General features: G+C 39.8%; 1 long non-coding RNA gene across 1 annotated transcript in view; it reads left to right on the top strand.

Annotated features, from left to right (window-relative positions):
* The window catches only part of LOC140845842 (uncharacterized), a 268,836-nt gene that overhangs the window by 192,415 nt on the left and 58,019 nt on the right, over window positions 1-18,402 (top strand). The window contains exon 2 of the long non-coding RNA XR_012124746.1: window positions 6,764-6,850. This is a non-coding gene — a long non-coding RNA (uncharacterized lncRNA). The remainder of the gene's footprint in view (window positions 1-6,763; window positions 6,851-18,402) is intronic.

The raw sequence follows: 18,402 nt of genomic DNA, 5'->3' as shown, positions 1-18,402 counted from the left end.
GTCATTGAAAGTCACACGAATCAATTGGCAAAAATTACTTTCTGTGATTATCTTGTTTTTGCAGTTACATTTTTAATTTTGACAGTTTAAGTGTGTTTAGGGTTCACAGTAGTGAAAGGCCAAGTGGAATGTGGGGCAGGTCACTGCTAAGATTCCCGTAGCTTGGCTAATGAGGTTTTCTCTGGACTTTTGGTGTCATTTAATCTCATTAAGATTGAAGAGAGATACTTTAGAACAAAACAAATGAACAAATATTTATTGTGTGCCTGTGATGTGCAAAAGGTGTATTAGGTAGAGTGAGGCATAAAATTTAGAAATGCTTGTTTTCAAGAGCCTTACTCTCTAATTAGTAAAATGATTAGTAGTAATAAAATAATATAGACCATATAGGAAAAAGTGGCACAGAGTGGGACATGATTGGAGGCCAATTGAGTTGTCCAGGTAAAGATAACTTGATATTAGAGGGAAAGCTGTGTCAGGCTCTTTTCCTTCAGATGATGAGCTAAGAGTTGGTCTCAAAGGCCTTGGCTAAACAGAAAATGGGCCTTGCACGATGGCAAATTAATGTGTGTAAAGGCTGAGGGGGTGAAAACAAAGGTATGTTTAGGAACCAATGACTATATAAAGTTTGGAGACCAGTTCTCAGTTAATACCAAGTGTATTCATTTTCTGTTGATTTGTAAAAAATGACCACAAATTTAAGAACTTAAAACAAGGTCCATGTGTTATCTCATAGTTCTGTAAGTCAACGGTCTGTATAGATGTGACTGGGCTCTCTGCTTAGAGTCTCGTAAAATTAAAATCAAGAGGTCAGCTGGGTAGAGCTGGAGGTTCCGGAAAGGATACTTCCGATCTTCCGGAAAGGATACTTCCGATCTTGTCCAGGTGGTGGGCAGAATTCAGTCCCTTGTGGTTGCAGGAATGAAGTCCTTGCTTTCTTGCTAGCTGCTGGCCAGGTCCCACTCTTGGCACCCTGAGGACATACTCAGGTTCTTGCCTTGTGGGTCTTTCTGTTTCAGCCGTGGAGAACCTCCCTCACACTGAGTTCCTCTCTGTCTCCTAATCTCTCTTATTTCATCCTCAGCCACCAGCTGGAGAAACCACTTTGTTTTTAAAAGGTCTTATATGATTAACTGAGCTTCTCCCACATAATCTCTCTTGATTAATTTAAGATCAACCAATTAGTAACCTTCATTACATCTATACAATCTCTTTCTCCATTTAATGTAACATAACCATGGATGTAACACAAAGAAATGAAGATCATGGGGACCAGTTTATCATTCTGTCCACCACTCCAAGCCTGTGTAATGATGGTGTCGTGTGCCTTTCTGTTGCCTGTGACCTCCAACTTCACATTTCCCTGGCAGGTGTGAGGAAAAAGTGTCTAGTTTAAGTTGTGGCAGAAATGTAGCGGAATTTGGCACTTCTATCAATTCTGTGTTAATCAAATATCCTTTTCATGGAGGAGAAGTGAACATCTAAGGGAAGTTCTTAGACAGTCTTCCCTTCATCTTTCAAGGTTATAAGCACGTGAAAGGTTTCCTTATGCCCTTAAAGACTTTGGCAGCAATACTCACTTGACCTGGGTAGGAAGACGAACTTAGAGAGAAAAATTCCATGGAGTGTGTGTATACTATTCATAAATCCCTTTATTCTTCCCCTGGCCTGAGTATCCTTATATTTATTACATTTTGAAAGTCTTATCATTCCATAAAAAGTTCAAAAATCCTATTGCAAGGGATAAGCAGTAGAGTTGGTATCAGAATTTGGTGAAGAAAAAATAACTCTAGATGTTTATAACTAAAATTTACCTTGCTAACGGTATTCTCTATTCCAACACGGTTGCAACATGTTGAATCATTCAGGGAAAAAATAGTGTTTATTTATAAATGTCTCACTGAGTCATTGCATCCACTCTGAAATTTGATGGTTTTCTGAGTGTGCAGAGGGAAATGGGAAGGCTGAGCATGTAATGCTGAGGATCAAGGAAACAGTTTCTTGTACAGTATCCTTGGAAGCAGTCATTGATGCAGTGTAGCTAGTTACATGCTGGCAGGATAAGTACTGCCAACACATTCACAGGGCCCCTGTCAGCTTTGGGCAGAGTCCTGTGCAAGGTGTTGCTGGGATTTTTCAAAAGTGTTCAAGTCCATTTAGACTATGAGTAAAGCTCTTTCCCTTCATTGGGGTTGCCTGACTTCATTTAGGAAGACTGCTAAGACCTTTCTCATAATCTTTGAATTCCAAGCTAATGGATGTGTGCAAATATTGTTATCGCTTTCCATTGACAGAGGGCTCCATTGTTACAGTGGAGAAAAGTGTTAATCCTTTTGTAATTAATGCCTTATTGGGGTCTGCACAGGTCACGAATGTAGCTGGATTTTGGTAAATTAACTTCGAGGTCCCTTCCTTAACCCTCATTTTTCTTTTACTTAAAAAATAATCATTGCTTATAACTTTGTTCTTTTTCATTTACCAATGATATACGACCTAGTTTATATGCTGAAATGAAGCTAAACTGGACAAAGGTGATATGAAGGGCACCTGGTTTTTACTATAACACTCCTGAAAAAAATGTGCAGAAAAATCCAACATAGAAAAATTACTGTTACATGGTGAAGATTAACCATCAGTATAATAATTTGCAATTATTATATTAATCTTGTCTAGGGTGGTCAGGAAGAATGTTTCTTCTAAATTCTGTCATTGATAACATGCATCTTAAACCCCAAGGGAAGCTGAAACCTAATACAGTCTATTAACTAATGAGCTCATCAATTCATGAATATTTGTTTTGTTAGGGAATTGTGTGACATGAAAGAGAAGCCTAAAATATATTTTTGTCTCTTTGTTGCAACACACAGTGGGAGAGATGTGAAACATGTAAAGAAGTTGATGGTGTACCTCAGTCCATGAGTGCTAAGCATGGCTCAGAGAGGAGAGGCAGGTGTCTGGGCCGGTGCCCAGGAGGAGTGGGCATGAGGCAAGCTCACTGGGTAGGTGGGGACCATATGAAGTGGGCTTGGTGGGCTGGGGAATGGAAGAGCAATGGCAGGATCAGTGTCATAAACGATGACCTTGTATGTATATAGGTGGTGCACACAATAGTGATGAACAGCATGGACTTTGCATTCAGGCAGAGCTTGGTTTAAGTTATAACAATTACATAATAATTTTCCAAATGTAAGACTTGAAATGCAGTGCTTCCCAAGCCTTTTCATCTTTTTGCTCTTTCCTGAGGCTTCCATAGGCTGGAGAGTGGAGCAAACTTGGAAATGTGCAGTGAGATTGTGCCTGGAAGGCTGGATGGGCAGGCAGTGGATGCAGATGTGACCAGGGGCATGGCTAGTGTAGACGCATGAGGTGGTGAGCTGCGGGAGATCAGGTTGAAAGGGTAGACTTGGGACAAGTGGGTAACAAGGATATATTCCACAGAAATGGGGAATGAGTGCAGGGCTTGTTTTGTTTTTACAAGTTTTATTAAGGAAGATTAATCTAATAGCATGGTCCAGAATGGTCTGGATGGGCCCAGCCTGCAGAAGAAAAGCCCATCAAAAGGTTTTTGTGTTGGTCCAAGTGTGAGATGACCAGGTTATTCCCTGCCTTGTCTTTCTACTCTGATCTCTAAGCTGATGGCAGTGTGGTGACTTAGTTGCTTGGACTCCATTGCTGTCAAGTGTCCATTTCATCGCAGATACCTAGCATTTGTGCCCGGCCTCCCAGGCAACACCACCACCTTGGTTCATTCATGGGTTTGCCTTATAATATTTCTATTGTTCTGAGTCTATCTTTTGCTTCAAAATCATTAAAAAAAAGCTATTTTAACATGTGGAGGCATCCACTGTTAGGCTCAGCTTCCTCCATGGCTGCTGGCCCATCTAAAACTTGCAGAAACCATTTAAAATGCCTCCCAGACTATTTGGGCAGCTGATCAGCTGAGCACACAAATAGGATGGCCTACCAGCAGTCATGTCCTTTCCCCCTTTGAGTTACCAAAGAAACAAAATCAGAGTCTTTTCAGTTTGAATGACAATTAAAAAGAGAAAGGGTAATAAACATAATTTCCAATTGCCGGAAATCGTAACTAAGGACTCAAGGCCAGTTTGGTGATCTCCATGGAAGGAAAAATTATTGCTTTTGTGGAATCCCCCCTCTCTCTCTCTTCCTCTCTTCTCTCCATCCTTATATTATTGGGATTAGGAGGCCTATACCTGGTGAGATGCTGGGTGAACTCCCTTTCTTCTTCCTTATTTCTTCATTCAGTTTGACCTTGACCTGAAAGGTACCATTCTACCACACAGGAATTTTCAGCAACGGTTTTATACTGTTCAGTCACTCGGCTGTTTGGTGTGTGAATTGCTCTTAAAAAATATGCAGAAAATAATTTATTTCTATTTCTTTGTTTAACAAGTGATAGGTGAAATAAAGGAGCTGTTGATACACGTAGAGAATAAAAACCAAACCAAAGCAACAACCAGTTCTAAACACCTTCAGCCAACAGCCACCCCTGTTCATGTCACATGCCTTTATAGCAAAAGTGGTCAGTGATGGCACGGTGGAAGGCAGCTCAGGTCACACATCCACAACAGGAAATACATTTTCATCTTGTTATTTATGACCCAGCCTTAAAGGAAAACAGATGGTACTACTTTCAGAGCTGTTTTGGTCTTGTTTCAAATGGCTAATTCAAATCAAACACGGGATTCTATTCTTAGTCAAAGCAGCTGGTGTATCGTTGGAGCTGGGCTGTGTCCCCCGACACCAACCCTGCCCAGTAACAGAGCAGCCAGGGAGACCACGGGGACTTCACTGTCACCCTGCAGCCCTGCTGGATCCATGCTTGCCTGAGGCAGAGCTGCCCTTTGCTGGATGCCTCCAGGGGGCATGAACCGTGGCTGCATTTTGAGTATAATCCAGAACTTCCACTCCTGCGCTTAATCCTTTCAGGGGTGTAACTTCCCTTGGAAAGCAGAGATTTATTCCAATTTTAGAGCAGAGTGGCCTCTTAGGGACTCTTTTAGGATGGGGAAGATTGCAAAGACAGCCTCAAAAAGGGCTAAGAGGGGAAAGGAAATGTAATGTGAGAGAGAGATATTCCCCGGAGAAAAAAGAAAAGGCAGATAATGCTCAAGTGCCCTCTCCCTGCGTGGCTGAATTGCCCCCATTGATTTTCTTTAGCCAGAGGTTGTTTTCATGAGACTCATCGGTAAGAAGTTGAAAAGTCAAGATTTGATTGAACTCTTGAAAAATCAAATTTTGAAAACAATCATTTATATATGTACATAGTTTGAAAAATAAAATCCTCATTTGGTTTTTGCTCCACTCTGAATCTCGTGGCTTAATCCTGCTCCTAGACACCCCCTACCTGCCACCCCCACTGCAGAAGAAACCATTTCAAACTCTTCTAGCTGTTAATCATATTTCTAAGAAATATGCTTACAGATTTGACTCTTGAATCTTATCATCTCTTAATGTTCTCCAGTGCTAGCTGAAGATTTAGCTGGCCTGCACTCCTTTCTCAATTTACCCATTCTTCCAGTTGAGTTATAGTATATTTTGGTTAATTATCTGACAGTTTTATATTATTATAGGTAAATAAATATTTTTCATTGTCAAACAGATAGCAGAGTATTATTAGACATCCTTTCTTGTACAATTTCTTGTTTTCCCTGGAGTTAATTATTGTGCAATATTTTTTACTTGCTTATTCTTATGTTCTTTTTTCAACTTTTTCTTTGGAATAAAACACTTGTCGAAGTCATAACCCTGTCTTTTTTCAAATAATTGAGCACATCCAATAATCTATTAGTACTCTTCCTTCCCCTTTATCTCCCCTCCCTCCTAGAAACCCCCCAGTCCCTCTCTCCTCTTTCTCTGATCTGTTTGCTGGCTAGGTCTTTCAAACAGGCTAAGTCTAGGATTTTCTGTTATTTTTCTTCTGTGTTAGTTCCTATTCCTGAGATTCTGTGTCCTTAAACATCTTAGCATCTTCAACACAGACGCATGGGTAAAATTTTTGATTCCCTGCATTTTGACACTTTTGTGATTTTACCCTCATGTTTTATTGTGGTTTTACCCTCAGTAGTTTAACATGGCAGAGACAATGAGAAACTAAGATTAGTGACTTGAAGACCTACCAATAGAAATTCTTCAATATGAAACACAGACCTAAATGTAAAACCTAACACTATAAAGTTTCTCTAAGAAAGCATAAGAGGAAATATTAGTGATCTTGGGGTTAGTCAAAGATACTTAGATGTATCACTAAAAGCATGATTCATCAAGAAACTAAATTTTATCAAAGTAAAACACTTTGGCTCTGTCATCAGAGTATGAATAGACAAGTCACAGACTGAAAGAAAATATTTGCAAAGCAGGAGTCTGATAAAGGAGCTGTAAGCAACGCATTGTTCAATTAATTTAACAAGAAGGCTATAAGACTGAAGTGGTTTTAATGGCTTAGCAGCCTTGGCAAACAACCCAAAACCTAGGCCTGTAAATGCATCTAGTTTAAGAAACCAGACCATAAACACAACCGATGACGAACATCGGATGAACCTTTTCCAAATAAGGCAAATGCTTAAGATAAAGCCAAACAAATAGTTTCCTTGCCTTGCTTCTGTCCTGACTCTATAAATGTCGTCTTCTAGCTTCTGTCAGTGGAATGCTCCTGACCACTTGTGATCTACACTTCCTGATTTGAATTGCTCAAATAAACTTCAGAAAACTTTTTAATATACCTCAGTTTCTCTTTTAACAGTTCTGGTGTCAGAAGTGGAGACCCCCGATGGACCCTCCGAAGCCCTAGGAGACCCCTTAGGAGCAAGAAGCAATGAGCGGGCAGAAGGTACGCACCTCTGTGGTCAATGCTTTCTTGCTGGCTTTGGAAATACGGGTACGTCTCTCTGGGATTATCCAAGTTCCACAGGTTTGTCTTATGAGTGCTCAGTCTTTATAGGAGCATTTCTTTTTCTGGATCTGGCATCGAACTGTGTCTGACATTTTAGGTGAGGCCTCAGGTGACTAAAATTTTATTTAAGGAAAAGAGAGACAGACAGTGAGGACGAGAATTTGGGTTCCATTGAGTCCAAAGAGTGTGGGGTTCCTCCTTTTGGGACTCTGGCTTACTGTATATGTAAATATTATTGGCTGAGACTTTTGTTTGTCTGAACAAGTAGGTTAACCTTATAAAAGATTATTTTGAATTACAAGGACCACAGTGGGAACTTTTGACCTAGATAAGCTTATCTGTTTACTAGGTGCCCTAGAGAAAAAGGAGTCTCAGCTGAGAGCACCCTGTAAATGGTAGACAGAATATAATTTTTCCTCCTCTACATTTTCTGGTGACCAGGACAGGACCTGCCGAGACATACCACTTGCTCTGGAGCTTGTAGAATGGTCCCTGGGAAAACTGGCAGGTGCTAGTGCAGGGTGAGATTTCTTACAAAGTCAGCTGTCCTGTGTCTCTGTCTGTTGTGCTTGGTTGAGAGGGGAAGATAAAATTTCATGTTGTCTCTGTAAATTCAGACTCCTGTGAATTTGATTTTGGGATATCCGTTAGTTATTGACCCTTTCCCTTCCAGGAACAGCTATTGCTTTCTTGTTGCTACTGTTTTGTGTCCTGAGAACTTGGCATTGTTTTCCACCTGTCCTGCTGCAGTCCATTTGTGGCTAGTGGTTTATGGACTGTTGCCAGCTCTTATGGGTGTTAGGTACATCTTTCTTTTGGTTAACTTTGGGAGTGGTTCGGGGTATTGGGATGCATCTTTTGCACCTTCTTTGGGGATGCCCGTTGAGTCCATTGTTAAGCCATTAGGCTTATTGGTTTTGATTTGGAGTCACATAGGTATACCTTTGGCGAATAAGAAAAAAAAGAAGGGATTCAATACTGCCAGGAATATTTACTGTTAGTCCCAGCTAAAACCTGATAACAAGATATTTACAAGGACAGTTTAAAATGAACTCTCTGGTCAAAAGTTGGTCAGATTGGAAGCTGCTATTCAGAGCCTTGATAAGAAAAATTTTAAGGCCTTCTCCCCTCAGATAAAATGGAACTATATACCAGAGGGCACGAAAACATCTGAAGCCATTGTGGAAGGATTTACTCAAACAGTCCAAATACACACAACTCTAAATCTAGAACATAGGAATCTTTGGATTTCCATCTTGATTGGAAATCCTTTCCATGGTATAAATAAGAAAATTGAGGATAATATAGTTGGATGGTTGGGTGAATCCCTTGATGTTATTCAAGTTGCGACCCAATCCTTTGAGGGATTGAAAATAACTGTACTTGTCTTAAAAATTGAGTCTTTGTAAGAGCAGAAATTTGGTTCTAGAAACAATTCAAAGCCTACCTATCCTTTTTACCAATCTTCTCACCTAAGTTCATCTCAAAAAGCTTGCAGATATTGTGAAAGATTTGAATTCATGAAGCAAAAGTCTTTATTGGAGAACCTTACATCTTTTTGTGTGCCTTTGAGATGTAAATATTCTACTATGACTTCTCTAGGAACCAAGAGCCATCTCTTTGAAATGCAAACTTCAGTGACATAATTATGTCACTGGACATAATAAAATAAGTTATTTGGAAATTAGAAGAGTGAAAGATTTAAAGTCTTCTCTATAAATATTAGTAAAAATTTTAAGTCATCTGAGCAAGAAATCTTAGATTGTTCCATCTACCAGAAACACAATTTGGGTTCAATTGTTCTTTTATGAGTTTTGCATTATAGTACTTTCTCATGGCTAAAAATTATGCATTTTAACAATTACAAGGATGCTTTCAGATCCCTGGTATTGTTTTATCCATTAATATCTATTCAGCCAAGCATTGAGCAAAACAGAGACCCTAACATTACTGGCTTTCAGTCTAATGGGAGAGGGAGACAATTATATAAATAAAATAAATAATGATAATACATTGCACTCACTGAGCCCCTTCTCTTTGCCATATTATATAAATAATTATCATTATTTATTGTATGTATACAATTGCCAGTTACATGTATAATTTATTTTACTGGTGAGGAAATGGAGGCAGAGAAGGGTGGGTACTTTGCTCAAGGTCACTCAGGAAGTGGCAGAGCTGAGACCCCAGCCCAGGCAGTGTGGCTGCAGAGGTCATGATCCTTTCTGCCTCACTGGTCTGTCGTCACACTGAGAAGTGCTCTGAAGGGCAGTGTGCACAAAGCCGCGACAACATGTCGGAAGAGAGCTCTGCCTCCTGTGGGAGGAGGGGTGGGGGCTAGCTGCCCCCAGGAAGCCACGCTACAGAGAGAAGTGAAGGATGAGTGGGGGCTGTGTAGGGGACAGAAGGAAATGCATTCCAGGCAGCAGGCATGTTAGACTTGTTTCTTTGCTCATATTTCCTTATCTTGTCACTCTTTCCCTTTCTCTTGTGGTGTCTCTTTTATCCTCTTTCTCTAACGTGGATAAAGATGGGGATCCCTATATGCCTACTGCTCTTGACAAATGCAGAGAAGAGGATCAGTGCCAGGGCCTGGGGAGCACACGTGTCCTCGTTTCCGGTGGAGTCTTGGAAGGCTGGACAAGAGTGGATGGAGAGCTGGGAACATTGGCTAACAGCTTCATTTTACTGTCAACAGGCAGGGGCTTTTATGGCATTTTTAGCTACTCTTATTAAGCCTTCTGATCGAGTCCTGCAGCTGCTGAAAGCTATGCCAAAGTCCAATTTTTTTTTTGAGGAAAACACATAAATGATCATGATATTGTAATAGAGTCACTTGAAGTACCAGTCTAAACTTGGGCTGATTCACATCCAGAGGGGAGATAAATTCAGATTTGCACTTACAAAAGGCCAAAGTTGATCCTATCCAACTCTCAAAATCTCTAACCAAAACACATTATGGAATTAAAATTTAGAAGGATTGGCGATTCGCAGTGGTCCTAAAGAGCGTAGGGTAGTATTGTCAAGCTTCTGTAACCCACTGATGTTATTGTAATTGTTTTAAAGGAAAAACTGGATTTGAGATGAGACAGGATGACATGAAGGACATTTAGTGTTTGGCAAGTTGGGATAGACGGCTCAGGCACCCACTCATCTTTAAGTCCCTGAAAGGTATATTGTTAATACTACATGACAGATAAATTATACTGTGAACCCCAAGAAATGCCTAGAGGGAAATTAAAAAAATGCTGTTAGCAGGCAGACCTTTTATGATTTTCCCAGGATACTGCTATGTTTCCAGAAACTCCGCTCCCAGCAGCACTGAATCACATATGTCACATCACCAGAAATAGTTGCTGACAAATACTTCATTTAAACGCTGTTGAGATAAAAGAAGGAAGGCTGTGAATGGTTAAAGGTGGAAAAGTAGCATGTGTGTCCATTGGTATATCGTCCCAAATGGGGAGCCCCTTTATCATTTTTTTCATTCTGCACATTCTGCCAGGAGACTGGAAGACATATGTCACTTTTCCACCTTAACGGGGCATTTTCTAGTTTGTTTGGATTTATGTCACAAGCTTAATGAGATTTAAATGGAATGTCTGTATGTGAATAATATGGAGCATTAATGCAAAACCTTTAGTTTGCTGTGCTGCTGGCAGGATTTGCATAAAGGTTTTTAAATATGAAAGAATATTGAAGCCCTTATAAATCACAAGGCACAAGTGATGCTGGAGCAATAGAGAGAGCAGACCAAATTATGTAAGTAACTGTAGCTTCAGAAAACAGGTGACAGCTTCCGATTTATGAAAGCTGCCTCTGTTGGAGAAGAGCAAAGTGGTGCTAGCCTGGATGTGAGATGAGGTACACTAGGACCTCAGCATCCTTGGTTAGGACTTTTAAATTCTTGCCCTCATTCAGATTAGCCTCCTACGTATAAATGGATAATCAGGGACTCCTATTTCATACTGTGCTGTGTAGGTAGGATTCTAGGGAGAGCCCCTGGGAAAGAAAGAGGACAGGTGACTGACTTTCTTGGAAAACAGGTGGAACTTGCTTTATCTTTGCAAGTAGCTCAGCTCTTCTAATTCTGAGACCCCTTATACTTATAAGAGCATGGAGTTGACTATTCCCTTGCCAGCCTTGGGGGCATTCTAAAGCCTCTTACCTCTTTCTCACACCCTCTGGGGCTTGGAGGACCTCTGTGAAGTTATCTGGCTTTGAGTCGTTTCCCTACCCTGGCATTTTGCCCCCTACCCCCAGCGCTCCTTAGGAACAGAAGGAGGAACTTTGATCTGCTCCTGAGGGATCAGAAGCTTTGCCCTCAAAGTCAAGACTGGCTTTTGCTTCATGCTCCTTCTGTGCTTTGTCACCTTCCCTGAGGCAAGAGGTGAGGAATGCCCTGCTGGGCTGGCTGGGCGAGGGCGGGGAGACAGGTGGCATTCCTAGGGATCAGCCCATCAGAATTTCTGCAGGTATCCCCCGTACTGTCTTCAGTCTGAAGCTGCAGCTTAATCAAATCAGTGCAAGTCTGGGTACAGGGTGAAGCCTGAGGCAGCCTGCTGGAAATCTGTGTCCTCCTGAAGCTCTTAGTGGAATGAGATTGTGGTTTCAAGCTTGATCACTATGCAGAGTTGTAGGGTGATGCCACATGAAGTCACTGGCTCCTTGGGACCACAGGAGGAGAATTACAGGGAAGGTACCAGTCCCTCTAACAGGTTGCCCTGGAAATGCTCCTGTGGGCTATGCTGGGCTGAACTTCCCTGTCCTGCTTTAGGGGGACTCAGAGGATGGCTGTGTCTAGGTGGCCAGCAGGGACTGGAAGCCCAGTCATAGGATGCTAGGGGGAGATGGGGACTAGAGAAGATCTGATCAGTAAGAGTTGTGCCAAGACACAATGAGACTCAGTAATAGTCTGTCTTAATGTAAATGTTTGATATTTTGTTTATCATGAGTTTTTGCATACGTTTGTATTTTTGGTGCCGTGTACATTGTATGTGGGCAGTGAGTCTTCCACTCTCTTCGCCTCGGTCCTGGACCTGAATCTAATCTAGCTCCTTCGATTTTGAGATGAGAAAAAAAAACAGAGGCAAAGAGTAGCAGGAGGCTTGCCCAGGGCAACATAGATAATTAAGGAGAATATAAGTTCAAGTTCATTTTCATCCTGGTATTTGTCTTCCTTCTACTTCACCATGCTACTCCTTCACTTCCTAATTTTTTTTAAAAAAAAACAGAAGAAAAAATGTCCAGAAGTCTAGAGAAGTTTCCTTCTCTTCAAGTTAAGACCTGTTGTGCAGGGTGAGGGGGGCACAGGGTAAGGTGACAGATCAGCTGCCGGAAGGAAACCCTGGGACTGTGGAGCCGGCTTTACAGAATGGGTCCCAGAAGAGCCTGCTTTTTCTGTAGCTGCAGGTTATTCTTCTAAGGTAGGTCAAGTAGGATCTTTAAATGGCTGCTTCTTCAGATTTATAGCTATTTTAATTTAACTCCAAGTGCTCAGAGGAATGCTTTTATTTAACTTCAATTGAGTATAGCTTTATTAAAGTCAAATAAGAAACAGGAAAAAAAAATGAACCCAGAGAAAATATGCCAATGGAAATTCTTATTTTAGGAATGTCCAGATATTGCATGTCTTTCATTTCAATTTATTTCTTAAGCATTGAATGAAATTTTAGGCCCACCTGAGAAGCAAAATAAGATTAGTCTACTGAACAATAGGTAACTAGGTTAGGAAAAAAAGACCGCAAAATTTGCAGAGATAAAAGTTTAATTATGTCCTAGTTGCTTGCTGAGATCTGGAAATCAATGTAGTTATTTCAATATAATTCTTGGTGGGCTATCAAATGACATGAGGGATCTTTGTACCCCTTCTGTTAAAATATAGCTACCATAAAATAATTAACAATAATGGAGTTGACATTAGATTAATGTAGCTAACCTCAGGTTGGTAGTGGAATTGCTTTTTGAATGAAATGGAAAAAAAAAATGAAGAGCAGACCTCTGTGTGAGTGAAATAGCAAAGAACGTGCTTAGAACTCTGAAGAAATTTCATCCTTTGTCTCAGTGTGGAATAAAATTCTAAACCCTGCTGAAAGATTTTCTTTTTGGAAAAATTTGTGAAAAAGGTCTTAATGGAAAAATCTGCGTGGTATGAACTTGATCATTTTTATACATTTTAGAGTAGATCTAAAATATTTAATATACCATACTGCAAAAGCTGATCAGACATTTTCTTTCTTGTTTAAGGAGAGGAGGTGACGGTTGTGGTCACAGGAGATTGAAATAGATCTGAACCTACTTGAGCCACTTAGTAGCTAGGCAACTCAACCTTAGATTTTTTCATGTAAAAAATTGTGATAATAGTAATACCAACTTAGAAAGTTGTGCAGAGTAAACTACCAAATTCTATATATGCTACCTTTTATTACTTATTAAATACTTATTAAAGATAAATATTTTGGTAGATTTTTCCAAGTTAAAAATATCTGCAGAGCCACTTGCTAACTAATCCAAATGTGCTGATGGATAGTGTGTGGTTGGGTTCAGGAAACCAAGAAAGAACATTTTATTAAAAAAGAGAAAAAGAAAACTTTGGAAACTTTCTGCTCATGTGAGTCTCAGTAAAGAATTTTCATGTCTTAACCCTAAGAAAACACCAGTTGTTTCCATTGTTATTATCCTGCTATCTGACTTGTAATTCCACACTTTGTTTTCTGAACTTTATGAAGTCAGATTCCACGTAGCCATTCTGGAACCTGTTGCTTTAGGCTAAATACCCAAGAAGCTTCCTAAGGACCTACAAGTGTTGTGGATGTGGTTATTGGAAATTCCTTAATCTCACCCCTTTGTTAGGGAATGATTTGGGCTCTGGTTCCAGCAGATGTCCAGATCTAACTTTTTGCACATGTTACTAACTTGGGGAAATCATTTAAATATGTATAAGTTTGACAAGTAAGAGGGAACCTTCTGAGGCTTAAAAACAACCACAACAAATCTAGGGCTAGAAACATGGAACCAACAGATATATGCAGGGTACCCCTCTTTGGATCATGGGTCCCCTAATTTATTTATGGATTTAACAAATATTTATTGAGAGTCTACTGGAATGCCAAACACTTTGCTAGCTGATGGGACTCACTGGTGAGCAAAACTCAGAGACAGATCCCTGCCTTCACAGAGCATTCAGGAGAGTAAAAAAGATAGATTTGAATTAAAAAATCACATAAATCAACATAAAATAATGACTTTCTTAAGTTGTGTAAGGGAGAGGTCCATGGTGACTGAAGACTATGTAATAGAGGATGTGATCTAGACACGGATGCTGACAGAGTCTTCCTGGAAAAGACGTATGTGACCTGAAATCTGAAAGATTTACAATTATAGAAAGAGGGCACAGCAAGTGCTCAAGGCCTGTAGTAGAAGGAGGATGGCTAGATCAGTGTGGGGGGCCAGAGCATGCTGCAAGATGGCCTTGTGGCGGTGAATGGGAGCCAGACCATGTAGTTCTTGGCAGGTCCATTACAAATTTTGGTCTTGATTCCAAGACCAATGAGAATTATTGAAATGGTTTAAATTAGCTGGTGGTAGTGGTAGTGGTAGTTGTGTGTGTGTGTAAATCAGATATGCATTTAAAAAGATGACTGTGGTGAACAAATAATTGCAGAAGGGCAGAAGGCAATGGAAGGAGATCCTTTACAAGATTCTCATCATTATCTAGGAAAGAGCAGATGGTGGTTGAGATTAAAGTGGAAGGTTTTGAAAGATACTTAGGAAGTAACCTGGTAAGATTCAGGGTGAAGATAAGTTATACCTTGGAATTTCTCCTGATAGTTTTAGGAAAGCCCATTCTATTTATATTGATTTTTCATTTTCCATCTTTTCAAGATAAATTAATTCATGCATTTATGTATACCTGAGAGAGTCAAGGAGTGTGCAAGGCCCTGGGGATTTCATGAAGAGCTGATAAAGATGTACCTGCCCTCATGTGCTCACAGCTAGAGGACATGGTCACTTTCTTTCTAGGGACACCATATGCTCATTTCTATACTACTATTTTCTGTATGTTTCTTTCCACTGCACCTTGGAATCCATAAAGATGGTTTGGCATTGCAGCAGTTTCCTCATGAACTGTGTTGAGCCACTGAAATCTACTCCATGTACAGATAACCAGGTTTCTTACAGTATTTTCATTTGTGGGTTTCTGTCTTGGTCTTATATGTAACACTCTTGTTCCAATGTACCGAAACTTCCCTGTGGTCTAAAAAGCTTGGGGCATCTCATCTTTTTCTTTTGAAAATATGGTTTTCATTGCTCTAGTGACATCTATTTCCAGAGGCACTTGGCACCAGGCTCCGAACGATGATGGAGAGACTAGGTAGCTAGGTGTCTCAAATGCAGCAGACTGGGTTGCCAAGCTATAAATGGAAAGGTGTAATATTAAATCCTGACCAAACAGCTCTCAGAATTTAACCTCCCACTGGGCAGTTCTGATATGGGAAGGATGAATTGTACTGGCTGTTTTTTTGGTGAAAACTGTCTATCTAATAGCTACTTCGAAACCTTTCCCCTAGACTGCTGTGGACTCTTTGTTGCTAAAAACAGAAGGAAGCTAACAGTGGGAAAAATATAAAATAAAGAATCAAAGGTATTCCCTCAAGCTGTTTGCTAATCACAGTGGGCACTGTGGTATCTACCTGTCTACCTATCCATCTCATTGTTATCTATTTGAGTTTTGAGATCTTTATTTCTATTTAGTAGAATAAAAAAGTTAGACATCAAATTTAACTTTATCAGAAGCAAAATGATTTTCTCCTGATGCCCTTTAATCTGTTTCTGTTTTATTTAGATAGATACATTTAAAGGCTTCTTATTTATTTGGATCTTTAAAATCTCAGTTAAAAAAATCACTTCTATTAGAGTTTAATTTCTCTGGGTTCTCTCTGTAGTACATTGTACTGCTGTCTCTTGTTTTCTCAAGTGATTTGTCTCTCCTGAGGGTTTTTATTCACATGCTGATTATTAAAACCCTGTATGCCAGGGACCCTGACATTCTGACTCATTAGATCTAGGATGAAGCTGAAGAATCTGATTTGCATGTAACATCCAAGACTCTCTTTCATAGCATCCTTAGACCATTCGTTGAGCAATACTCCTTTTAACCAAAGAAACATCTTTTGAATAAGGAAAGCCTATCTGTATAGCAAACTTAGTGCCTCTTTTAAATGGTTCCTGAGATACAGTGTCACTGAAGCACAATGTTGTATACACATTTTGATCCCCTAGTTTGTGGCAGGTTACTACATGTACAATGAATCCAAGTTGGAATGTTACTCTTTATTTTCAAAACTTCCTATTGGAAGGTTTTCCTCCCTCTGTCTATGGGTACCCATAAGACAAAAAAATAAATCTCAGTATTCACTTAAGAACTTAAAAATATGAGAACATTGCACCCTGGATTGAGTCTTCAGATCACTCAGCCCATTGCTAATTTTTGTGCCATAAATGATGTAGAGTTTCCATTGTTATCTTTTTTTATTTGATGGACCTGTCATAGAGCTGTCACATCCCATCCTTGTACTTTGCCAAACTGTCTTTGAAAATATCTTAAGTGGATGAAGAGCTGTATGGCAAAGTAAGCCTGAGCATATGTAATATCCTAAGGCATCGTCCAGTCTGAGCTGAAGTTTCACTGACCGCCATGCTGTGGTTATGAGTTAGGTAAAGTGACCCAAATAATCATTCATGTGCTCTGGGGATGTGTTACTGGGCCTTGCTCTTCTGGGATGCCTGAGAACCTCAGACGATGCAAAATAAATGTGCCATTTGCAACAGTACAATAACACTTTCTATATTCTTTAACCTAGGAGAGTTAATAATTTCCAGGTGCATCCTGAAGCACTGATTAAAACAGTCCAATAAGGGTTGTAATTGAATAACTGGAAAGGAATCTTCAACCTCTATATACCATGAACAGAATAAACTGGCCTGCCTCTCCCACTCACATATGGTGGTTTTAGGAGGACTTCTAAAAGGGAGACTTTCTGAAATGATTTCTAAAATACAACTCCAAATAGCCAGCTAAGAGTATGTTTGGATGACATGAGTAAGCTGATTATCTTAGAAATACTCCAGAAAAAGGTTTATTAGAGAGGAAAGAGTCCTCAGATAGAATGTCAGTGAGATTTTCTTGGATTGTTGTTTGTTTTGTCTACTTAACAGAGAGCCTTGGCTCAGTGGTTGCTAGACTTATACTTCTTGGTACGCATGAGATTTGGAATATTTGTGCTGAATTTTAGAAATTGAACTAAAAGTCATTCATTAATATTTCCATGTTATTACAGTAGGAGAGTGTTTTTATCAGGATAAGGAATGCTAGCAAGCTGAGGGCTTTTATTTTCTTCTTCTCTTTCTCAGTTCCCCTCAGGTAGAAACCTGAGAGCATTTCAAGAGTGAAGGTAAAAGAAGGGATAAATCAGAATAGGTGTAGTTATGCTGCAGTAACAAATAGCCCTGGAATCTCAGGCACTTATTGCAAAACAGAGGGTTCTTTCTTGCTCTTGTTGCATGCCATCAAGGTCAGGTGGGTGGTCTGTTCCGTACTGTTCTCTCTCCGAAACCCAGGCTGGAAGAGCAGTCACCAAAGGGAACATGGCATCGTTTTGAAAGGGGAATGCTGGGCATGTCTGGCAGGGACAGTTAAATGTTTCTGCGTGGAGGTGCCAACATGTTGGTCTGAACTGTCACAGACTCACTTTCTCAGCATTCCACCAGCAGGTAAGAAGTTAGGTCTTTAGTGTGCCCAGAATTAGAGGAGAACTGGGTGTAGTTGAGAACCAATAGCTGCTTCAGAGATTCAAAGGTGAAAACTATGCTTGACTTTCAAACACCTGCCTAAGAAAGTAAGAATATCTGATAAAAACGTGGCCATCCCTAGCAAATATGTCAAGGAAAGACCTCTCACCCCAAAGCTACATTGACAAATTACTCAAACATTAGCCTCTTAAGAGGAATTTCTTTTCTAAAATGTATGAAATTAAGTAAAACAGATTACTGATGGCTTGTTCTTTGGCTAAAAGATGAATTCTTTTGAAAATATTTATTTCTTTATTTTGTAAAAAACATATTTAAAATTTCTTGAAAGGCTTGGGTAGGTCTTTCTGGCTGAACAACAAGTGAGTAGACTTTTTGTTTTAGGGTATTTGTTTCTCTGCTCCATGTGAATGGGGACTGTTACGAATTTTTAATTCTTGTGTTTTTACCATTTTACTCAACTGGGTCTAGCATAGAAGAGTCAGTCTATTTATATTGACTGGAATAAGCCTTGAATAATAAGTGAGTATGGAAAATAAATAAGCACTGGCTTTGTAACACCTCAGCATATGTCCCAAATATTTCTGAGGAAGTTGTGAAAATCTTAAAGGAAACTTAATTCCAATTGACTTTTATTTAAAAAATAATGTGACACTTCTGGTAATGTCACAAATCCAAAC

Source organism: Manis javanica, chromosome 13, assembly GCF_040802235.1.
Source record: "Manis javanica isolate MJ-LG chromosome 13, MJ_LKY, whole genome shotgun sequence".
NCBI classification, from domain to species: domain Eukaryota; kingdom Metazoa; phylum Chordata; class Mammalia; order Pholidota; family Manidae; genus Manis; species Manis javanica.
The sequence above is the reverse complement of the archived record's forward strand: the minus strand, read 5'-3'. Positions and strand labels throughout refer to the sequence as shown.